The sequence below is a fragment of the Dermacentor andersoni genome, chromosome 9, assembly GCF_023375885.2.
Source record: "Dermacentor andersoni chromosome 9, qqDerAnde1_hic_scaffold, whole genome shotgun sequence".
NCBI classification, from domain to species: Eukaryota; Metazoa; Arthropoda; class Arachnida; order Ixodida; family Ixodidae; genus Dermacentor; species Dermacentor andersoni.
Window position 1 is genome coordinate 30,462,501 of NC_092822.1, and position 24,679 is coordinate 30,487,179.

The following is a 24,679-nucleotide window of genomic DNA, read 5'->3' on the forward strand; positions in this document are numbered from 1 at the left end:
AGAAGGTAAGAAAGAAAGAAAGGTAAGAAAGAAGCTCGAGAACAAGTTAAGGAACATGCAAAGAGCAATGGTGGATTTAACGTTAAGGTACAGGAACAGAGTGGTTTGGATCAGAGAGAAACCTGGTATAGCCGACATTCTACTTGACATTAAGAAAGAAAAAGGGAGCTAGAGAGGCCATGTAATGTGTAGAGCAGATAACCGGTCAACCATTAGAGTTACAGAATGGGTGCCAAGGGAAGTGCAGTCGAGGATGGCAGACAATAATTTGCGGTAATAAAACTAGGAAATTTGCGGGCTCAAATTCAAATCAGCTAGCGAAAGGCAAGGGTAATTGGAGCTTGCTGAGAGGGGCCTTCGTCCTGCAGTGGACTAAAGCCACACGCTGATGATAATAATGATAACGTTTTATTGTTAAATGAAATAGATGATAGCGTTGCAAGCAATTATTGCGGCCGTTACGAGGAAGTAGACTTGCTTCGCTGCATTCTGTATAGTTTGGCGCATTTTCTCGGTCGCTTCCACGCCTAACAAAGGGGCCTATCACGGAAACATTAATAGGCAAACTGGCAAGTGACGCATGCGCCAAATGTTTCCAAGAGCGACTCTCTGGCATGAAAAAAGGAAGCGTGCGATATGGCCTAATGGTTGGGGCATGGGGCTGCTTTGCTGGAAGACGGAGGTTTGATCTCGCAATCGGTCAGGCATTTTTTTTATAGCAATATACGGGAGACTTCACCCGCTTTGTAGCAATCAAACCGAAAACTCTAGGTGCGTTGAGTGCGCGCGTGGGTGCCACGGTGGGCCAGAAATCGCAAATTTATGAGAGATACATTGATATAGAAACGTCGCTTCGATAAATTTCATTTTTGAAGGTCGCCGGTAACGTAGGCGCGAGTAGCTGTGGAGACGTCACCGTCACCACATTCGGAATATGCTATCAAATACTTACCAAGCTGTTTTCCGGCTTAGTCTTCTTTCATTTGCTATGTTTCCTCACTTCGCCTTTCCCAAGTGCAGGGCAGCCAACCATGCAGCGCCTTGAATAATTTCTCGCGTGCCCTAGCTTGACATCGGCTGCCTCCCTCAATCTTTTTTTTGCAAAAAAGATGCCAGATGAGAAAAGAACTTACACCTTATTTAACAGAGGGCAACACTAAGAAAACGGCAATTTGTGTGAACATCAAATGACGCGAAAGCTTTTACCTGTAAACCAGGAATCAGGGATCACTGTATACTGAGAAATCGATATTCAGATTTGTTTGAGCTTCGTGAGTGTACAAACAGCAGGACGTTTACCATACCACGCTTTGTTTACATTATCGCGTTGGCAAAGGCTTAGTTACTTCAGGGCAGTTATTCAAATAACGGAGCAATGTTCGGTACAACCTAGCTAGTAATCAACATAAAGAAAGCCCAACCTAACTATGTCCATCCTCCTACTGACACGGAGCCAAGGACTCAGCGGCTCCGACAATCATCCCACGGTGCAAAACCTGGACAGTTTATCTGGGTGGTCGCGCAAACGTTTCTTAAAATATTGTTAATAGCTGTTGAAGCTTTGATGGTTTAAACTTCTAATGAAAATATTCGTAGGCAGGCTATGCCTTTTAAATTAATGTTTCGAACATAAAAATTAGAAAGGCAGAAAGCGGGATTTGGCATTTCCGATTCTTCAACGATAGGTGGTGTGCAATTAGTGATTTTTGAGACCGAATCGAATGCGAATCGAATAGGGCCAGAACGACCAGAACCGAATATCGAATACTTTTTCGAATAATGAATAGCCGTTATCACAAATTTCATAAAACAGTCTTCACGTTACAGTATTCTTGTCCCATTACAGTATTGTATGTCATGAAACGCTGCTTTTAAACGCACGAATGAAGCATTACGCGCAAAGTAGTTTCTTCGAATGCACAGGGCTCTTCAGAGAGGGCGAATGGTTGCTGCACGACCTGCAAAGTATGGTTAGCTAAGTGACGTAGCCAGCTCCACTACGCAAGTTGATGACAGTTAGTCAGTTGATGGTCACCAGAGATATGGGGTGGGAATATGCATTTAATGTCTTGTTGCGCAAACACTTATGAACGTTATGCACGGGTATATCTTGGAAACGCCACTTCGGTGCTTTTTAGTTCTTGTACACGTCGGTGCTGTTATAATACAGCAGTTTATTTAGAGCAACTTTGTCTGATTTGCGTTGTGATTTCACTCGGCCTACGTGGCATCGCCAAACTTCAAAAGCAGGTGCACAAGCTGCTTCTGAGGGCCAAATAAGAAATATATATGTGTATATTATGCGAACGAGGTAAAATTAACGAAATACCTGGCCCAAACAATTGGGCAGCCGCAGCAACAATATCAGAAGCAGACGACGCCGGCGCCGATCGTCGGCTGTGCGGGATGGCTCACAAGCGTCGTTGCGCTTTCGATACGCATTTAACTTTTTAAGCAACTACAGTGAACTCTCACTTGAGTGAACTTCAAGGGACCGAAGGAAATAGTTCACTTAACTGAGAGTTCACTAAACTGAATATTCACTAGACCAACATAAGACATGGCATTGTTACGTTTCGCCTACGACGCGCGGTATAGCCGGCGCGGATGCAACGGACGCCGGGGCTTCGTTCAAAGCGGCGGACATTTTGGCCCGTTCAGCGCCGCCGATACGCCTCCCCGCCTCCCCGCCAAGCGCGTCCAGGCGTGTTTCAGTGCCACGTGTCTTCGTGTGTGCGTGTGTGTGTGTGTGCCCACGCTTGTCAAAGCGCGGCAGCCGGGGAGAGGAGCTCCCCAAGTGTGAAGCGAGGAGGTCTGACAGGCGCCAGCTTGGCGATGCGTCACTACACTCGCCTCAACATGTCTCTCAGCGTGTCCGTGCCAGCCGTCACGTGGCCTCGTCACGAGGCCTTCCTTCTTGCCCTCAACTGCGAAAGTATAATAGCAGCTGCCCCCCCGGACGCCGAGAGAGGCTCCGATTTCTTCTGTCGAGTTACGTGCTCTCCCGTCTCTCACTTCGGTCGACCTGACCGCCCGCTCTTTTGCGATGTTAGAATAAACCAGTTGTTCTGTTACCAGTCGACTCATGCTTTGCCGGGACCTTCGGGTGCTTCCAGTGCCCCAGGCCGCCAGGCCAACGCTACCCTTGGGGCTTGCGACCCATTTGCAACAACGGGCGTCAGCACTGAGATTCCAACAACTCGTGCCAGCGGTGCAGATTACAACAGCTGGTTGCCAGCGGTGAGATCGCGACAACGGAGGCCAGCAGCGAAGAGATGCGGTTGACTGTATGCTGAGCAGCACAACGACCATCCGGGAGCAGTGCAACGAGCCCTGTGTGATGACTGGTTGCCTGCAGCGGAACGACTGCGCTGAATTCTTGCCTGCGAGGTTTGGTGAGTGCGGGACTTTCTTCTTCCGAGTTTTGCCAGGCTTTTGTTAGTGTCAGAAACAGAGCTGGTAATTGTGGTTGTCGTTGCTGCCGGGTTAGTTTGCGGCAAGACAATAGTAGGCAGTAGAGAAAGCAGCATTCAGAGCAGCCATGGATTCGAAGTCGTTGCGCAAACCGAAATTGCTGGAGCTTGCAAGAGAGTTGGGTCTGGATGTCTCAGACAAACTCAGAAAACCAGAACTGCTGAGGGCTATTCTTGAGTTAGAGGCTGAGGATGACGAGCTGTCGGAATGCCTTGAGACCATTGAGGAGAGGGAGACGGCAAAAAGACAGGAGCGCGAACTTCAAGAGCAAAAAGAGAAACAGGAGCGCGAACTTAAAGAACAGAAAGAGAAAAATGAGCGCGACCGAAAAGAACAAAAAGAGAAAGAAAAGGAAGAGCGCGACCGTGAACACGCTTTGGAAATGAAGCGTCTCGAGGTAGAGATGGAACGCGCTCGTAATGGAAGTCAGGCACACGGTGCAGGAGAACGAGTATCGTTCAAAATGACTGACCTGATGCGGCCGTTTAAGCTTGGAGAGGACATTGGTTTGTTCCTGGTTAACTTTGAGCGAACGTGCGAGAAGCAGGGGTTCTCTCGGGAAACGTGGCCACAGCGCTTGCTCACTTTGTTACCCGGCGAGGCGGCCGACGTAGTCGCTCGCTTGAATAGAGAGGAGGCAGAGGATTTCGACAAAGTGAAATCGAGTCTGCTAAAAAAGTACAGGCTGTCAGCGGAGGCGTTCCGTCGGAAGTTTCGGGAAAATGAGAAAGGTAAAAGTGAGTCATATACAGAGTTTGCCTACAGGCTTATGTCAAACATGCAGGAGTGGCTCAAAGAAGAGGAAGCGTTTGGTGACCACGAGAAAGTTCTGCAGTGTTTCGGGCTGGAACAGTTTTATAGTCGGTTACCTGAGAACGTGCGGTACTGGGTCTTGGATAGGCCAGACGTTAGTACGGTGGCTAGAGCCGCTGAGCTAGCCGAGGAGTTTGTGACGCGTCGGGCTCGCGGAGCTAAGGACGGTCAAAAGGGTGAATTTGGCTCCAAGTTTGAGAGGCCGAAGTTCACACCCATGAGAGCAAAGGGGGACACACGTATTTCGGATGCGAGTGAAAGCAGTCCGACCGAACGTAAGGAGACGGCGGCAGCCGAAGCCGAACGCAGAAAACGGTTCGAGATGAGGCAAGCGCGCGTGTGTTATACGTGTCAGAAGCCGGGTCACTTTTCGGCGCAGTGTCCAGAAACAAAAACAAAAGTCGTGTTTTTGTCATTATGCAGCACTGACGAGAACATGAAGCTTCTCGAGCCTTACATGCGAGACCTCCTCGTGAACGGGAAAGAGTGCCGAGTGCTTCGCGATTCCGCAGCTATAATGGATGTAGTTCACCCTTCTTACGTAGAACCCGATATGTTCACGGGCGAGTGCGCATGGATCAAGCAAGCTGTGGAAGCTCATAGCGTGTGTCTGCCCGTAGCAAAAGTGCTTATTGAAGGACCTTTCGGAGCACTTGAGACGGAGGCCGCAGTGTCATCTATGCTGCCCCCCCAGTACCCGTACCTATTTTAGAACAGGTCCGATCACCTCCTGCGCGAGAAGGGGCTTTTGTTTGGTGAGGCTAGCGTTCAGGCCTTAACCAGATCGAAGGTTCGGGAGCTCGCTGCAAAGGCGGTAGTTGCGGGGCCGACGTTGTCGAACAATGAGAAAGGGTCAGAGGCGCAGCAAGCTGATATTCAGAGCACGCCTGAACTGAATAAAATTGCGCCTGTAGCGTTAAAGGCACCAGATACTGGAGAGGAAATTCCCGATGCGGGAAAGTTAGAAGAGCTATCTGCAGATTTGCTCATCGCGCCTACGTCAGATGGACTTAATAGGTTGCTAAAAGTCAGCCGGTCGGCTTTGATAGCCGAGCAAAAGAAGGATGGCAGCCTAGAAAACATCCGCTGCATTGTCAAGGAAGGTATCGCCAAGAAAAATGCTCGCTTTGTGGAAAGAGGTGGCGTCCTGTACCGGAAGTATCTAGACCGCAGGGGAGTGGAGTTCGATCAGCTGATCGTGCCTCAATGCTATCGTCAGGATCTGTTGCGCTTGTCGCATGGGGGTTCGTGGTCCGGACACCTAGGAGTTAAGAAAACTAAGGACCGTCTCTTGCAAGAGTACTATTGGCCAGGGTGTTTTCGGGACGCAGACCACTTTGTGAAGACATGCGACACCTGTCAGCGGGTGGGCAAACCAGGGGACAAATCGAGGGCGCCGTTGAAGTTGGTACCTATCATTACGGAGCCTTTTAGACGGCTCGTTATTGATACAGTGGGACCTCTGCCGGTAACAGCCACGGGGTACAGACACATTTTGACTGTGATCTGCCCAGCGACAAAGTTCCCTGAAGCAGTGCCGCTTAAAGAACTCAGCTCAGTTGAGATAGTCAATGCACTACTGTCCATATTTGCGCGAGTTGGTTTTCCTGCGGAAATCCAGTCAGATCAGGACACAGTGTTTGCTAGCCCTTTGACGACAGCCTTTCTCGAAAGGTGTGGGGTAAAGCTGTTAGACAGCTCAGTGTACCACCCACAGTCGAATTCCGTTGAGAAGCTCCACTCCGTCATGAAGCGCGTGTTGAGAGCATTGTGTTTTGAACATCAAACTGACTGGGAGCTGTGTCTGCCTGGGGTGAAGTTTGCATTAAGGACCGCGCCGCATGCGGCTACGGGGTTTTCGCCAGCTGAGCTAGTGTACGGTCGCTCGCTGCGATCTCCGCTTCGCATGCTTCGAGACGGATCACTGCCCTCTCCAATGGCTGCAGACTATCTCTTCCACAAATGGCCGCCTCCTGCGCTGGAGCCTCGCTTTGCAACAACATTCCTTTGAGGTGCGTTACAAAAAGGGGAGTCTCAACGGTAACGCCGATGGCTTAAGTCGAAGCCCCTAACGTGGGAATCAGCCTCAAAATTGTTTGTTACTGATGTTTTTCTTCCTGAGGCAGGATTTTTTACATATTGCTTTTGTGTAGTGTTTCAAAGTGATGATGTGTTTTCTAGTGCAATTTTCCGATTTGTGGACGCGTTCTGAGTGCTGCTAAACTACTGTAAGGAACTAGGCAGTAGTATAAAAGGGGAAAGAGCCTGGCATGGCTTAGTGAGGGTTGTGCCGTGCTTGCTGACTGAGCGGTTGAGTTTCGGCGTAGTTCTAACGCTTGCCGGGAACGAGAACAAAAATGTCAACTCTCCCGAAGTCACTTTGCAGTGTCCTGTGTGAACCTGAACGAGAGAACGAGGCCTTCTCTGTGCGCTGCGCTCAAGAAACGCCGAAGGACGACCGACTTCGGTTATGAGCATCATCAAGCGACATCCCTCCGGACAGCGGATGCAGTCCCCTGACCATCGGGATCTCCTTCCCCCGGCGGGGCGGTCTGTTACGTTTCGCCTACGACGCGCGGTATAGCCGGCGCGGATGCAACGGACGCCGGGGCTTCGTTCAAAGCGGCGGACATTTTGGCCCGTTCAGCGCCGCCGATACGCCTCCCCGCCAAGCGCGTCCAGGCGTGTTTCAGTGCCACGTGTCTTCGTGTGTGCGTGTGTGTGTGTGTGCCCACGCTTGTCAAAGCGCGGCAGCCGGGGAGAGGAGCTCCCCAAGTGTGAAGCGAGGAGGTCTGACAGGCGCCAGCTTGGCGATGCGTCACTACACTCGCCTCAACATGTCTCTCAGCGTGTCCGTGCCAGCCGTCACGTGGCCTCGTCACGAGGCCTTCCTTCTTGCCCTCAACTGCGAAAGTATAAGAGCAGCTGCCCCCCCGGACGCCGAGAGAGGCTCCGATTTCTTCTGTCGAGTTACGTGCTCTCCCGTCTCTCACTTCGGTCGACCTGACCGCCCGCTCTTTTGCGATGTTAGAATAAACCAGTTGTTCTGTTACCAGTCGACTCATGCTTTGCCGGGACCTTCGGATGCTTCCAGTGCCCCAGGCCGCCAGGCCAACGCTACCCTTGGGGCTTGCGACCCATTTGCAACAACGGGCGTCAGCACTGAGATTCCAACAACTCGTGCCAGCGGTGCAGATTCACACAGCATACAGAGTCAAAAGTTTGAAGCGCAATTCATGGAGCAAAAGAAATGGCATCCATAGTGTTAGAAATGTGTGAAATGGAATTTGTACGTATCAACAAATACAAGGTTCGTAACGGTTATAATGCTGCCTTTCTCACTCGGAAAAAAAATCTGTAATCTTCTTCTGCACTTGTACTTTCAAAGCACAGGAAGTAACAAACTGTCCAAAGAGTCAATGTTCTTGTACACTTCGTCTGGCATAGCTTGCTGTTGAGACACAAAGTCTTTCAACTTTCCAATGTACCCTACAACCTCAGCTAGAGTTATAGGGCTTGAAACTGGCTGGGCAGTTGCCTCTTCTTCGTCGCACTCTTCTTCTTCAGGACGAACACCGGAAACAATCTCCAGATCCGTCTGTTCAGCACAGGTAATCAGTGCACTGTCCCACTGTGCAGAATCTTCAAACGAAGTATCTGATCGTAACTGATAAGTTACGACCAGATAACTGAGTAAGTAATTGATCGTAAAAATAAGCCTTGGTCCTGTGAGCGAGTTCGTTAAACTGAAATATTGACTTCCGAAATTCGTTCAAGTGAAACATTTTTGCATAGAATCTATAAGAAAACTGCCGGGGATTTTTAAAAAGTTCGTTATTCTGAAATATTCGATAAACCGACGTTCGTACAACTAAGAGTTTACTGTATAAGTTAGTTATTCAGGCGACGTCTATTACTTTTAAATTTAAAGTATAAGGGAACATTCACCAAAATATTATTTCGTACTAGTAAGCAAACATTTTTTTTTTGGCTCGTCAGTACAACTACAGTTAGAATTCAGGCGCCGCAATCGTCGCCTGCAAAAACCGCTACCATTGACCTTGTAGCTCCATGAAAATGTCAGGGGCTTGCGTCTGCTCGACGTGACGATCCATCTACGCGCCTACAATGCTCGTAATAGCTTTTCCCAGCGTCACTACTACGTAGACCCGTGACCAAAACTATGGGAACCACAGACACGGCAATAAAAAGAAACCTAATTTTGTAATTGAGACAAACAAATTGAAATTCGCGAGTTCACGAGAAAGATCGGAATGCCAAGTTTGGACTTTATTCTGGAATTCCTGCCACCTGTACATTGGGTCAAGGGGGTACGCCAGTGCGCGCGCGGTTGCTGCATATTTGAACACTGCGTTCTGATTGCGAGCTCCCTATGCACTGCGTAACTGCGCCGCATTAGAATCAGTGTCGAACTGGAACATTTTGCACTTCAGTTTCCGTTCTACTTCAGCGGTAACGGTTCAGTTCGGTTCAACTCCAGAGCCAGAAGACAATGGTTCGAACAGCTTCGAACCAGTTTATGTTGTTTGCATACTGTAAAAAAATAATTACAAGAGAACAGCAAATGTGTCTTGTATAAAAGCTCGCCGTTGCTTCTGAGCTGCATAGACAGACTTAAAAAATGGACGCATGCTCGTCTTCAGGCCCGAAGTTAAAAAATAAAAAAGGCTCAAATTGCGTAAGCCCGCCTTCAAAGTAACACGCAATTTTTGTCCCACACACGCTTCAATTTGCAAACCAGTGTGATGAAAAGCAACTTCCTTACTAGAAAACGCGCCCAATTTCAGTAAATACATATTCTCTGCCCACGCAGAACGACTAAGCGCTCATGAATTTCAAATGCTCAGGAGCTTATCATCAACACGTCTACGCCGCCCCGCCCCCTACCTAACACGATGCAAAGATAACAAACGGTGCTGTCGCTACTAAAATGTGAACAAATGTCGTGCGCATTTGCGAATAAGGTAGAATCATTGAATCAAAGGTGCAAGCAATGTATGAATGAGATACTCCAAGGTTGGCCAACAGGAAACGGAAAACTATGTTTTTTATTATTTTCGGTCTTGTCCCACAGTGAACAAAAAATAACCGTAACGTTTTTAGTTCAGTTAAGGTTCGTACGAAAATATTTTTGGGGGGGTTCGGTACTCTGCTTATAACATCTCGTCGCATCCACAGCACTCTGGGGAACTTGAACAACGGAGTACTGTGATCGGCGTTCATTCGCTTGGTTTATTCCATTCCAAAAGTTTTGGCGCATTCCGCCTCTACATCCTGAGAGAAGAAAGCTCGACCATGGTTAGTTCCATCTTGTTCGTTCTGCAACCGTTTGATGTAGTCCCGTTACGTTTGCTTCATCATTGCTTTGTGCAAACGTCAGCGCACTTACGTCTCGTTCGTCTGCGAACCTCCACGACGACCGTAGTGCCGTCCCAGTTATTCAGTGGCATATGAACTTCAACAGATGCAAATTACATGTGCATTTCGACCCAGAAATTACGAAAGCGAGTTTCTTTCTTCGCATTTTAAGGCTTCATGCAACTTATAATGGCTGGTCAGTTTGTTGACCAATGTGAGCTTTTCAGGCCAGGGTAGTAGTACGCGGTCAAAATTGATGCTAGGTCTCTCCAAAATCCTGGGGAAGAATTAGTTTTACGTTTGACCGTTTTGGTTGATGACTTCCCAAGTCACTTCTACTGATTGTTTCAGTGGATGATCAATGAATTTATCTTATGATATTCTAAACTTTGGCATTCTTGTCGTCGCATCTTCCACAACACTTGATAGCCAAGTAAACCGGCAGAAATTACACGACGAAATAAGGAGATGAACAAAAGAAAAATACTGATATTAACTAGCGTATAGCATAAACGTGTTTCACCTTATGATAAATGTAGCGGACGCATTAGAACACTTCGTGCAGTGTGCACATATTTCCATACCGGAAAAGCGTTAAACATTTGAAGAAAGGATAAAAATAAATAAACTCCCTGTTTGGATCTGTCAGATGGTGCGCAAGCTTTCTTTGCCCTCCGTCATGGTAATTAATTTTATTAGCGGCTTATCCTAATTACTATTCTTTATTATTATTGATTGCACTTAAGTAATGTAACCGTAAATAATATTCATTACGCCTAAGCCATCTTTATTAACCCTGATTAATCCTGATCAGCCTTAATTTATGTAGTGTCCATCAATCGAAATTTGATTTAATTAATTTTAAATACCCCTATTTATTCTTGATTAGGCTTCATTATTTGCTTGTTTAATTAGGCTTAAATAATTACTTATTCCGATAACTGTAGTGGCGTGCTTTCTTCCTGCGCAGACTGCATGGCAAGGCCGGCAATATGGTACATTTGTTGCGACAACTACAGTGGCCTGCTTTCTTCCTACGCTAACTGTATGACATAGTTGCTTGTTGTGGGAACTGTAGTGGCCTGCTTTCCTTCTACGCGGCATATATAGTTACTTCTGGCAACTGTACAGTCTGCTTTCTTTCTTGCGCTGGCAATTGGTTGCGTCAACTGTGGGTTTTCTATATGATTTCCTATGTAAAACCATCGTTCTCGTAAAAACGACGCGAATACATTTCGCCGCGATGACCCTCTAATGCGTGCTGCCGAAAAATGAGGTCCTATAGATGTCTGATTAAAGGGAAGACTAGTTTTCTCTTTGTTGGTGGTTGCTACTGTGGCGGTCCTTGCTGCAAAAACAAAAAAAGATACAGTGAGAGAGAGAGACAGCAATAGAGATGAGAGATGAAAGTTGTAGAATATAACCGGAGTAACTGTCTCATTAGCGACTCACCATTGCGGGATGAGCAAATGGCAGAAAAAAAATTTGGAGGAAACAAGAGGAGACATGAATAAGAACCTGTTCGGAGAAACACAATGAAAGCAAATTGACAGCTATCACGGTCTTTCATATTTAGTGCCCCGATGGGGTGCGGTTGTGAAGATTGTCGAGCATAGTGCAGGGCACTTTTCCTGAGTGCACCGAAGAGTTTATAATCACACAGCGGGTGTGCAATCGTCTCTTTGCACCCGAAAGATTCTCATTCGTTGCTGCAAGTTGTCGGTGCAGGAAGCTGTGTGGAGGCGTCGGTATGTAACAGAGATAAGACTCACGCTGGGCATATCTTCGCTTTTTAGAGTCTGCCAATTCATCAGCATGCACTAATAAAAGCAACTATGTTATTGCTATAAATTTGCCTGCAAATTTGCCTTTCAAACAATTCGCGCCTTTGGTATGTTTTGTTTTCTTATGGAAGTGGGTGCCACAATTCATATTATCTTGAATAAATACGCGAATGAACGTGTCTGCAGAAACAGAAACTGCATGAGTTGTCCGGGGAACGTATTGTCCATAATTAACAGTTCACAGTTTATTGGGCAGGCGTGTTCAGCTAGCAAGCCTGGGCAGAGTATATATATATATATATATATATATATATATATATATATATATATACTCACAGAAGCTTCGGCGAAAGTGTACAACGCCGCATACAGATGAATACAGCACGCAGTAAGGTAAATGCTGAACACCTATTTAGCGGTCAGCCGAACTGGTGTCTCATTTATTACACCATCAAAATCATCTTTGTCGAGCGGCGCGAGATAAGGATTCATTAGAATAAGACGGACAAAAATCGCAGCATTAGAAAGCCCCGAAAACATAACCATGCTTCACTGGATAGCCGTTTCGAACACCACACTGGCTTCTCGAGAAGCACATTACTGCCTCTTTCTGTAGTCAAAAACGGTATTGAACGTCCGCGGATCAGAGAGGAAGGGGGGGGGGGGGGGGGGGGGTATATAAAATTTTTGCTTTGAAACTCGTCGTATTGAACACAGGATATAAAAAGAAACATTTTTATTAGCCACTCAGCGTTAGTCGCCGTGCCGCTGAGCAATCTGGTAATAAAATTGTTCCACATCGGAGTGATCAATAGCCGTAAGCCTGTGACAAGATGACAATGTAAACAAAGGAGACAAGTAAGCTAACTCGCGACGGTGGGAACAACTGGTTGTCAAACACACTCCAGGCCATTATTCTGGTACTCCGGCGCTCTGAATGCTGACTAACGCCGATCGATGCTTCGTTATGGCAAACTTAGTTCGGTGAGCATAACTTTCAACCACCCACCATCGCTCAAAATGTCCCGTCGGGAACACGTGGCACCTGAAAAAAAAAAAGAAAAAGAGAAGAACTGTCGCGCAGTTACGCAGGCAGCTTGTCAGATTTTCCAACCCTCGCGGGTACTGCCTTCGCTGAAGAAACATAACTTGAATGTTTAAACTGCAGGTGCCGTCATGATTCACAAATACACGGTCATGCAGGCCATCCCAGTGCTATCACTGCATTTGCTAACATCACCTGCAGCTTAACTAGTTATATAAAGGGCCACCTGTCTTTGGAAGTACGTGATGGAGCGTTCAGGCATTTCCGCTCACGAAAAAAAAAATTCTTACGTCCTCTCTGAAATGGCGCCTATTTTATCATCGTTTTGCCAGAAGCACATTCTAGCGGCCAACTGGACACGAACGGGACAATGTGAATAATGGAACGTGGGAACGTGACAGGTACACGTCACCTTCTGCTGTTATCTTGGCAAGTGCTCTGGCTGGCCCCAGTGTGCAGGATAGAAAATCTGTCTAGCGAGAATTGATTATCGCAGCTTTGTCCGGAATACATAGGAAGATAATAACAAGCTCCATGCGCCGCTGTTTCGGGATTCCGCCTTTCACAGTGAGGATAAATTTTTCAGGAGGTCCAGTTGTCAAGCAAGCGACAGGTGGATTCGGAACACCCATGCGATAAACTCATCAATTTTGTTGCATTCCCACACGTGCCTACATCAGCGAATGTGGTACGGCGCTTATTCAAGTTTCTCGTGTTGTGTCTCTCGATCTTATAAGTTTAGTTAATTATTTCTCTAAAACCCAAGTGAAGTGAACGGGCCAGAAAAAACTCAACCCGCGATATTTTCGCGACGCTAAGATTTCGAAAGGATGTTTCTTTCTTGAAGGTGCACCAGCGACAGCTGTTGCCTTGGAACTTGCCATGGAATCCTATCTCAGAATCACGCAAGGGGTTTCTACAAGCACCTTATCGTACTACGAGATACTATTTCTTTTTCAAATGCGTGGTGAACACCTGCGACGAATTTGAGAATGAGGACGCAATGGTAACGCAGTCTAGTAGCCTTATCTCTACGTCGTTGTCCCAAGAACTCATGCTACGCTTCTATACGTCGCACATCCTTCATGCAATGTCATCCGTACAATACGGTATGCAATGGAAGGACAATGGTGCAAGCCACAGAAAGATCTAACCTTCCACACACATACCCATTTCACGATGAGTTTCACTACACCTCTACTGCCGTAAAGCATTCCTGTAGAAGTCGAAACCGCGCTCAAGGGCAACCATTGTAACAAGCCTGTTGTGCTCGTTCCAACCCGAACGAGTTTGCCGCTCAAGAACAAAAGGCCAGGGAAGTCAGAATGAAAAAAATTATGCGGATCCCACGGACTATGGGAATCGATATAGGCGCAGCTTTGTGTGGTGTTTGCTTTGATTGACGATAATTAGCGGTGTTGTGGGCGGCGAATGTGTAACTTCTGCAGCATTTAGTCCAATACGAGAGCGGTGAGTTGGTGTGAAACGTTGCCTTGCGTGCACCACTGCTGTTTTTCTGCGTAGTCCACATAACACACGGGGAGACGTGTTTGCTTAAGACGTTGTTATTGTATGTATACATTGTATGTATACATTGTGTACATACATTCGCTGGCTGCACCACGTTTCGCTCCGTAGCGAAGACGCTCCTGTTCCGCGCGACGCTTCTTTCGGGCCTGGGTGTCCTCGACGCTGAAAGCACATATTGGAGAAATTTTTCTGGCGCGTGTTCACATGCTACTTCTGCATACGTGACCAGCCCGCTTTTCAGACGCCAGCTCCAAGGGCTCTCTTCAAGCTGTGGGCGACTGTATTCTTTCTCTCTCTCTCTCTTTCTTTCTCTCTCTCTTTCTTTCTTTCTCTCTTTCTTTCTTCCTTACTCTCTTTCTTTCTTTCTGTCTCTCTCTTTCTTTCTCTCTCTCTTTCCTTCTTTCTTTCTCTCTTTCTTTCCTTCCCTCTCTCTTTCTCTCTCTCTTTCTTTCTTTCTCTCTTTCTCTCTCTCTTTCTGTCTCTCTCTCTTTCTGTCTCTCTCTCTCTTTCTCTCTCTCTCTCTTTCTTTCTCTCTCTCTCTATTTCTTTCTCTCCTTCTCTCTCTCTCTTTCTCTCTCTCGCTCTTTCTTACTTTCTTTGTTTGTTTGTTATGCCCTCAGCACCTAAGACATTACGAGGGGGGGAATAGAAACAGTTTTACTTCAAATATGCTTAAGAAAACAGCGTCAACAACACAACCAAGTTTCCCTCTTTATTTCTCCTTCTTTCTCCCTTTCTTTCCCTCTCTTTCTCTCTCTTTCTCTCTCTCTCTCTCTCTCTCTTTCTTTCTCTGTTTCTCTCTCTTTCTTTATTTCTCTATTTCTCTCTCTTCCTCTTTCTTTCTCTCTTTCTCTCTCATCTCTTTCTCTCTTTCTCTCTCTCTCTTTTTCTCTCCCTCTCTCTTTCTCTCATTCTCTCTTTCTCTCTCTCCTTTTCACTCCTTCTCTCTTTCTCTCCTTCTCTCCGTCTCTCTCTCTCTCTATCTCTCTCTTTCTATCTCTCTTTCTTTCTCTCGCTCCTTCTTTCTCTCTCTCTCTTTCCTTCTTTCTCTCTCTCTTTCTGTCTCATTTCTTCTTTCTCTCTTTTTTCTTTCTTGCTTTCTCTCGCTCTCTTTCTCTCTCTCTTTCTCTCTCTCTCGTTCTCTCTTTCTCTCTCTCTCTCTCTCCTCTCTTTCTCTCTTTTTTCTCTATTTCTCTGTCTCTTTTTTCTCTCCTTTTCTCTTTCACTCCTTCTCTCTTTCTCTCGTTCTCTCTTTCTCTCTCTCTCTTTTTCTCCTTCTCTCCATCTCTCCATCTCTATCTTTCTCTCTTTCTTTCTTTCTCTCTCTTTTCTTCTTTCTCTCTTTCTTTCCTTCTCTTTTTTTCCTTTCTTTTTCTCTCTCTCTCTCTTTATTTCTCTCTTTTTTTCTTTCTCTCTTTCCTTCTTCCTTGCTTTCTCTCTCTCTCTATCTCTCTCTCGTTCTCTCTTTCTCTCTCTCTCGCTCTCTTTCTCTCTGTCTTTCTCTATTTCTCCGTCTCTTCTATCTCTCCTTTTCTCTTTCTCTCCTTCTCTCTTTCTCTCTTTCTCCCTCTCTCTTTCTCTCTTTCTCTCTCTCTTTCTTCCTCTCCTTCTCTCTTCCTCTCTTTCTCTCTTTTTTTCTCTCTCTCTCTCTTCCTCTCTTCCTCTCTCTCTCTTTCTCCCTTTCTCTCCTTCCTTCTCTCTATCTCTCTTTCTCTCTTTCTCTCTCTCTTTCTTTCTCTCTTTCCTTCTCTCTCTTTCTTTCTCTCTCTCTCTTTCTCTCTTTTTTCTTTCTTTCTTTCTCTCTCTCTTCCTTTCTCTCTTTCTTTCTTTCTCTCTTTTTCCTTCTTTCTTTCTTTCTCTCTCTCTTTCCTTCTTTCTCTCTTTCTGTCTCTCTCTCTCTTTCTTTCTCTCTCTCTTTCTTTCTCTCTTTCTCTTTCTTTCTCTCTTTCTTTGTCTCTTTCTCTCTCTTTCTCTCTATCTGTCTCTTTCTCTCGCTCTCTTTCTCTCTTTCTTTCTCTCTCTCTCTCTATCTCTATCTCTCTCTCTTTCTCTCTCTCTCTCTATTTCTTTCTCTCTTTCTCTCTCTCTTTCTCTCTCGCTCTTTCTTTCTTTGTTTGTTTGTTTGTTTGTTTCTTTGTTATGCCCTCAGCACCTAAGACATTACGAGGGGGGAATAAAAACAGTTTTACTTCAAATATGCTTAACAAAACAGCGTCAACAACACAACCAGTTTTCTCTCTTTCTTTCTCTTTCTTTCTCCCTTTCCTTCTTCCTCTCTTTCTTTCTCCTTTTCTTTCTCTCTCTCTCTTTCTTTCTCTCTTTCTCTCTCTCTTTCTCTCTTTCTCTCTATCTTTCTCTCTTTCTCTCTTTCACTCTCTCTTTCTCTCTTTCTCTCTCCTATCTTTCTCTTTTTATCTCTCTCTCTTTTTTCTCCTTCTCTCTTTCTCTCCTCTCTCTCTCTCCCCCTCTATCTTTCTCTCTTTCATTCTTTCTTGCTTTCTCTCTCTCTTTCTCTCTCATTCTCTCTCTCTCGTTCTCTCTTTCTCTCTCTCCCTTTATCTCTCTCTTTTTCTCTCCTTTTCTCTATCTCTCCTTCTCTCGTTCTCTCTTTCTCTCTCTTTCTTTCTCTCTCTCTCTCTTTCTCTCTTTCTCGCTTTCTTTCTCTCTCTCTCTCTTTCTCTCTTTCTCGCTTTCTTTCTCTCTCTCTCTTTCTCTCTTTCTCGCTTTCTTTCTCTCTCTCTTTCCTTCTCTTTCTTTCTCTCTCTCTTTCTCGCTTTCTTTCTCTCTCTCTTTCTATCTCTCTTTCTTTCTCTTTCTCATTCTTTCTCTCTCTCTCTTTCTCTCTTTCTTTCTCTCTTTCTTTCTTTCTCTTTTTTCATTCTTTCTTTCTTTCTTTCTCTCTTCCTTTCTCTCTTTCTTCAGGAGGAGGAGGAGGAAAGAACTTTATTGGGTCCTGAGGAACCCCTTCCCACCCACTCTTGGTTTAGTGGTCGGCAGGGGTCGCGGGCCGCACCCACGTTGGGACGGGAAGCCCGTGAGCCTCCGCCCTTTCGTGAGCCCTCTGGACGGCCCGGAGCTGGGTCTGGTGGTCGTCGCTTCGCAGGGCGTCCATCCAGTCTTCTTCTTTGCTGAACACGGTGCCGCTTAACGCGGAGCATTGCCAAAGCATGTGCGATAGCGAGCAGTACGATTCGCCGCAATCCGGACATTGCGGCTCTACGTCCGGTGAATAAAGGCTCATTCTGCCTCTCGAGGGGAACGACCTTGTTTGCAGCATTCTGAATATAGATGACTGTGGTCGAGTAAGTTTAGCGTGGGGGAGCGGGAAGGTCCTCCTCGACAGCTGATAATGTGTTGTTATTTCGTTGAAGGTGAGCAGCGGGTCTCGGTGCTCCCCTCCCTCCCCGTCACTTCGCTCGCCACGATCGCCGCGGTGCGTGAGTCCTCGCGCGCGTCCGTGTGCCAGCTCGTTGGCGTTGGGAAAGTCGGGGTGCACGTCGGCCCCCATGTGGGCTGGAAACCATTTGAGGATGTGATGACCCGCGGCTCCCTCACTGCCGAGGACGGCCGCTGCTTTCCGCGATATCGAGCCCGAGGCGAATGCTCTGGCCGCCGATCGCGAATCTGTGTATATGTATGGACGTTCGGGGTCCCTCATAGCCATGGCTATTGCCACCTGTTCGGCCACCTCGGACGTTACCCCCTTGACCGATGCTGCGTTGATGATCGTACCATCCCAGCGTATCGAGACGGCCGCGTACCGGTCGCTGCGCCCGTACTGGGCCGCGTCTACAAATGCCGCCAGTCCCGGACAGCTGGCGGTCGATTTCAGCAGTGCTCGGGCCCTTGCCTTTCGGCGCCCCTCGTTGAATTGCGGGTGGACGTTTCTCGGAAGCGGTTCTACCTTGAAAGTGCCCCTGACCGCCGCGCTGAGCGCGACGCTGCGTGCGTTGCACTCTGCATCGGCATTTATACCTGCTTCTTCTAGGATGCGTCTGCCGGCCCTGGTGATCGACAGCCGCACGACCTGTGCCTTGGTCTGTGCTTCGGTGATTTCTGCTAGCGTATTGTGGACCCCTAGCCGATCGAGCCGCTCCGTGCTTGTAGTGATCGGAAGACCTAGCACCCTCTTGATGCTCTTGCGCATCAGTGTGTCTATCTTGGCCGCGTCTCTCTTGGTCCATTTTAGCGCCGAGGCTACGTAATTTACGTGACTCATGAGGAAGGCGTGGTAAAGTCTGATGAGATTGCTCTCGCTGAGCCCTCCCCTGCGGTTGGTCACCCTGAGGATCAGCCGGAGCATGTTCTCCGTTTTGGACGTGAGTCTCAAGACCGTTTGCGTGTTACCGCCTTTAGCCTCAATTAGCAGCCCCAGGATTCTTATAGTGTCCACTCTGGGGATCGGCTGGCCGTCACTCGTGTGTAATTTGATTGGTATTTGATCGATCGGCGTCAAATTCCTCATGCCTTGTTTCGAGGGCCTGTAGAGCAACAGTTCCGATTTGCTGGGTGACAGACGGAGTCCCGTTTCCTTCAGGTACTCTTCCGTTGTGTCCAGCGCCTCTTGAAGAGCCCGCTCGACGTCTGCGTCGGACCCTCCCGGGCACCACACCGTAATATCGTCTGCGTACAGGGCGTGATTGACGTTGGTCCCTCTCGTCAGCCGGTCCGAGAGCCCTTTCAATGCTAGATTGAATAATAGCGGGGAGAGCACCGCCCCTTGTGGGGTGCCCTTCGCGCCCAGCGTGTAACAATCAGACGTGGCCTGTCCTATTTTGATCGTGGCTTTCCTGTCTCTGAGGAAGGAGCCTATGTAAGAGTGGAATTTCCGGCCGAGCCCCATCACCGAGATCGTTTCCATTAGAAATCTGTGTTTCACCGTGTCGAACGCTTTCGTTATGTCCAGGGCCAGTATGCCCCTGGTGTCTCTGGTTATGCGGTCGATTATGTGCCTTTTGAGTTGTAACATTACGTCCTGTGTGGAGAGGCCCGGTCTGAAGCCCACCATGTTATGTGGGAAGAGGCCCTCTCTCTCTATGTACCGCGATACTCGGTTATGTATGGCATGTTCCGCCGTCTTGCCTACGCACGAGGTCAGCGATATTGGCCGCATGTTCTCCGCCGCAAGTGGTTTACCGGGTTTCGGTATTAATATGACCGAAGCCTCTTTCCAGGCCTCTGGTACTTGTCCCGTTTCCCACGCTCTGTTGATTTCTTCGGTGAGCTTGTCGACCGACTTTCCGTCTAGGTTTCTTAACAGTTTATTCGAGACCCCATCAGGGCCCGTCGCGGAGCGTCCGTTGAGGCCTTGTAAGGCATCCCAAATTTCCGATTCCGTGAAGGGCGCGTCGAGTTCTTCGACCTCTGTGCCGGCGTATTGTGGATAGTCGCCATCGCCTGTCGGGCCCAGTGGTAGATACGTCTCCGCCAGCTCCTTTAGGAACTCGCTCTCCGTTTTGCCGTGCTCCTTTTGTTTGTGTAAAATCCTATCAATTGCCAATCTCTGATTGCCTTTGGATTGCTTGTCGTCTAACAGTTTCTTTAGGAGGTTCCATTTGCGCCCGGTTCTCATTTGTCCGTCTACCGACGCGCACACCTCGTTCCACTGTTGCTTGGAAAGCTCGATCGAGTGCGCTTCGATTTCCCGGTTTAGTGCCGCTACTTTCTTTCGCAGTCTGTGATTTAGTCTTTGCGTTTTCCACCTGGCCGTGATGGAATTCTTTGCCTCTAATAGGTGTGCCAATCTCGCGTCCATCCTTTCCACGTTCAGTTCAGTTTGGACAACCCTCGTCGCGGTGCCAACGTCCTCTTTGAGCCTTCTAAAAAGGCTGTCTAGGTCCGCATATTCGCTTTTGTCTTCCTTCCTTATTTTGCGGAAGGCGTCCCAGTCGGTGACCTTAAATTCTCTCGGTGGTGCCGCCTTGACGGGGATCGTCACCGCCAGTATGCAGTGGTCGCTGCCGAGGTTCTCGTGCAGGTTGCGCCACCCGGCCCCTCGCACGTTCTTGACGAAGGTCAGGTCGGGCGTCGTGTCCCGCGCCACCGACGTGCCTAGTCGAGTTGGATAGCGGGGGTCGGTCACCAGCTCTAGCGAGCACATAGTGACTGCCTCCAATAGCCGTTCTCCTTTAGGCATTGGCCTTGCATAACCCCAGGCTCCGTGGGGCGCGTTAAAATCTCCTGCCACTATTAGCGGGGCCCCCCTGGCCATTGAGGCCGCCTTCGTAATTATCGACGTGAACGATTGTTTGCGGTCAGACGGCGGGCTGTACACGTTCACTACGAATACGCTGTTTTTCAGCCAACTGTTCGGTATGATTTCGATCGCGGTTACCTCCGCTTTCGCGTTGCCTAATTTGAAATCTCGTTCCTGGAAAGAGCATTTGTTCGCGACAAGCGTTGCCACTCCGCGCTTACCCTGTTCGAATTTCGACGAGGCGACCCGGTAGCCGGGCAAGGTCACCTCGCTACCCAAAGTTTCCTGTAAGATTATGACGTGCGGTTTGTCCGCCTGTGAGGCAACGAACTGTAGCAGCGGAGCCTTGCGCTTTTTGATGCTAGCGCAATTCCACTGCCACACGACCAGCTCTCTAGTTGGGCTGTTCACCATGATTGATACACTGGATTTGTTTAGCACCTGCAGGCGCCATGTGTGCTTCGATGCGCGTCACTCTTGCCGCGAGCGCTACTATGCTTTCCGCTAGTTGCTGGACCATTAGCTGCAAAGAGCTAATCGACTGCTTAATTCCCAGTAGGATGCTGCTGGACTCGTGTTCCGCCAGGTTTCCCTCCTCCGTCAGGGGAGGGGCCCTGCGTTTGACCGAGCGAACCGACTGCTCCCCTTGCGGGGTCGGTGTACTTTGCGCCACCTGCTGCTGCTGTTGTTCGGCTAGCTGAGAAGTGGAACCTTGTTTCCGAAACGATTCGAAATCCGCCCTCATTTTCTTGATCTTCTCTTTGAGGCGCGCGTTTTCTTCCGCTAGCTGAGCTATTCTAGGGTCTTCCTTGTTATGCTTTGGCAATGCTACCTGCGTTACCTTTGATTGTGATTTCGGTTGCGGCTTTGGCCTGGCCCGCTCCGCCCAGGTCGGCCCCTCTTGAATGCGCACTTGGGAGCGGGAGCGCCCCCTGGAGAGGGAACGGCCTCTCGATCGGCTGCGCTGTCGTAGTGTCGGCGTTGTCGAACGTCCCCGTCTGGGGGCGCTTGCCACGCTGGAATCGCGTGATCTACCTTCCACCTGTTGCGGCTGGCTTTGCACCCGCGATTTCTTGGCATTTCTGCGTCGGCGCCTCCTGCGCCGCACGATGTAAGGGATTTGGTATCGTTGCTTGCACTTGTTGTCCGCCGTCGGGTGTTGGCCCCCGCAAAGGGCGCACTTGGGCGAGCACTGGTGGTCTTCAGCCGGGTCGTTGAGTCCGCAGCCGCGGCACCTCTTCTTGTGAGGATTTGGACACACGTCGACTCTGTGGCCCAAGTCACCGCACCCGTAGCACACGTCGTTTTGCCGCTTGTATAGCGTGCAGCGTATTAGGCTTACGCCACACATGATATAGTTCGGCACTTTCATGCCGTCGAAGAGCACTACCACCGTCGAGGTGTTTTTGATCCGCTTGGCTTCCAAGGCCTTGGGATTTCTTTGGTTCACGATCATGGCCTGAAGCTGGGCCTCGTTGATTTCGGGGTCCACTCCTCTGATGACCCCCTTGCACGTGTTGTCCGGCGCCGCAATGTATGCGGCCACATTGTATGCGCCTTCTCTTAGGTGAAGCTTGTGAATTCAGGCGTATGCGTTGGCGTTCTTCTCAGTCGGCGTGGACACGACGAGAATGTTCTGGGTTGCGTTCGGACAAACGATGTCTTCCTCGGTCTCGTTCGGCGGGAGCGAGGCCGCCATTGCTAGCGCTTGCGCCAGGCGAATCTGACTCACTTTTTTCACGTCGAGGCCGTCTCTCGGCCTCACTATGATGCGAATGTGGTCCCTCGGTAGCCGGGGGAGCCGCGATGCGGCGACGAGGCGCTTGATCGCGCTCTGCGGGCCAGCCGTGCGGCGGCCGCCCTTCGTCTCTGCTCGTCCCTCGTTGCCTCGGTCCGGAACGGTCGGTCCCGGTTTGGCCTTCTTGTTTCTACCCATGGCCGTCGTCCAGCCTGGGCGATTCACTTCTTCTTGGGAGATGTCCTCTCCCTCCACGACGGTCTCCATAGCGGGCATCCTGCCGCGCACACGTACGAGCGAGGCCTGGGCCTGCTCGCTCCTCGACCCCGGCGATAGGCCTAGTCGGGTAGGGCTAGCTGAGCCGCAGCGTGGTTTGAACTAAAACGTCTCGGAAATTGAAAAGAGTTCACTGACCGGAAGAAAAATCGGACATCGGCGTGTTCCTTAGAAGAAAGTGCGTCGAATAGTGCACATTTCGTTGCTAGGAATCACATAAATCAGTCCGAAAAGGTGTACAGAAGCGGGAGCCGAAAATTCCACATCCGCACAGGTCGACTTCTTCTTCTTCCTCCTCTCTTTCTTCATTTCTCTCTTTTTCTTTCTCTCTCTCTCTCTCTTCCCTTCTTTCTTTCTCTTTCTTTCTTTCTCTCTCTCTCCTGCTTTCTTTCTCTCTTTCTTTCTTTCTCTCTTTCTTTCTCTCTCTCTCTCTTTCTTTCTCTCTTCCTCTCTCTCTCTTTCTTTCTCGCTTTCTGTCTCTCTCTTTCACTCTTTCCTTCTCTCTCTCTTCCTCTCTCTCTCTCTCCCTTTCTTTCTCTATCTCTCTCTCTTTCTTTCTTTCTCTCTCTTTCTCTCTCTCTTTCTCTCCCTCTCTCTCTCTTTATCTCTACCTCTCTTCTCTTTCTCTCATTCTCTCCCTCTCTCTTTCTTTCCCTCGTTCTTTCTCTCTCTTTCTTTCTCTCTCTCTCTTTCTTTCTTTCTCTCTCTCTTTCTTTCTCTCTTTCTTCCTTTCTCCCTTTCTTTCTTTCTCTCTTTTTTCTTTCTTTCCCTCTCTTTCTTTCTCTCCCTTTCTTTCTTTCCTTCTCTCTCTCTTTCTCTCTATTTCTTTCTCTCTCTCTCTTTTTCTCTCCCTTTCTCTTTTTCTATCTATCTTTCTCTCTCTCTCTTTCTCACTCTCTCTCCTTCTCTCTCTCTTTCATTCTTTCTTTCTCTCTGTCTTTCTCTCTCTTTCTTTCTTTCTCTCTTTCTTTCTTTCTCTCTCTCCCTCTCTCTTTCCTTCTTTCCTTCTTTCTCCCCTTCTCTCCCTCTCTCTCTTTTCCAAGTTTCCAAGTTTCTCTCTCTCTCGTTCTTTCTTTCTTTCTTTCTCTCTTTCTCTCTCTCTTACTTTCTCTTTCTCTCTCTCTTTCTGTTTCGCTCTTTCTTTCTCTCTTTCTTTCTCTCTTTCTCTCTCTCTTTCTCTCCTTCTCTCTTTGTCTTTTTCTCTCCATCTCTCCTCTCTTACTCTTTTTCTCTCCTTCTCTCTTTCTCTCTCTTTCCTTCTCTCTCTCTTCCTCTCTTTCTTTCTCTCTCTCTTTCCTTCTCTCTTTCTCTCTCTTTCTTTCTTTCTCTCTCTCTTTCTTTCTCTCTTTCTTTCTTTCTCTCTTTCTTTCTTTCTCTCGTTTATGCTTTCTTTCTCTCTCTCTTTCTATCTTTCTTTCTCTCTTTTTTCTTTCCTTCTTTCTTTCTCTCTCTTTCTCTCTCTCTCTTTCTATCTCTCTCTCTTTCTCTTTCTTTCTCTCTCTCTTTCTTTCTTTCTCTCTCACTTTCTATCTCTATCTCTCCCTTTCTCTCTCTCTCTCCTTTTTTCTTTCTCTCTCTCTTTCTCTCTCTTTCTCTCTCTTTCTCACTCTCTCTCTTTCTTTCTTTCTTTCTTTGTTTTTTTGTTATGCCCTCAGCACCTAAGACATTACGAAGGGGGGGGGGAATAAAAACAGTTTTACTTCAAATATGCTTAACAAAACAGCGTCAACAACACAACCAAGTGCTAAAATTACGCAATATGGGCTAATCGCATGAACAAAGCTTGGATTACTGCAATCACTCGCTCACCACACTACGCTTCTGCACTGGAAAACACCGTGTCGCTTGAATACAGTCGCCTCTTACTTGCCCCATTTCTCTAAGACGTACTGGTGGGCTAGTTGGTTAGTCGTGATGGAATGCGGAACAGCGCATTTCGGAACGACGCAACACAGAATGGACAAACACAGCGCTCGCGTGTTTGTTCATTCCGCGTTGCGCCGTTGTTTCGAAGTGCGCTGCCGCATTCCATCGGTGCGATATTTCGCCTTCCAACTTCGGACTCTCCTGTTGTGAAATATCTGTGTGTCGCACTTACGAATGCTTATTCCTTCCTTAGAGGTACTGTACACGTTGGTATAGAATTCTTCTGCTGCTTTCACGATATCATCGAAATTGATTATGATATTACCCTTCTTATCTTTCACTGCAAACATCTCGCCCTGTCCTATGTCAATTTTTCGTTGCTTTCATTCTGCGGCCATTTTTTGCTGCTCTGTCAAAATTTCCGACGTTTTAATTTCGAATATCGCTTACTTTTTTCTCGATTATCTGCTTTGACAGTTCAGTGACAGACAGTGCAGAGGTCTCATTAGAGGTCGATTTTATACTAAACTTCACTTTGCACTCAGATCGCTAAAGAGAAACAGGCTCGCAACGCCGGA

The 24,679-nt window shown here is 48.0% G+C and overlaps 1 long non-coding RNA gene across 4 annotated transcripts in view; it reads right to left on the reverse strand.

Annotated features, from left to right (window-relative positions):
* LOC129383815 (uncharacterized) overlaps positions 1-24,679 on the reverse strand; it is a 309,376-nt gene that overhangs the window by 106,329 nt on the left and 178,368 nt on the right. Inside the window, exon 3 of one of the 4 annotated variants that reach the window (XR_011890279.1) lies at positions 12,172-12,495. The exons of the other annotated variants lie outside the window; for them this stretch is intronic. This is a non-coding gene — a long non-coding RNA (uncharacterized lncRNA). Of the gene's footprint in view, positions 1-12,171; positions 12,496-24,679 lie in introns of those variants that run through there. 4 annotated transcript variants of the gene reach the window in all.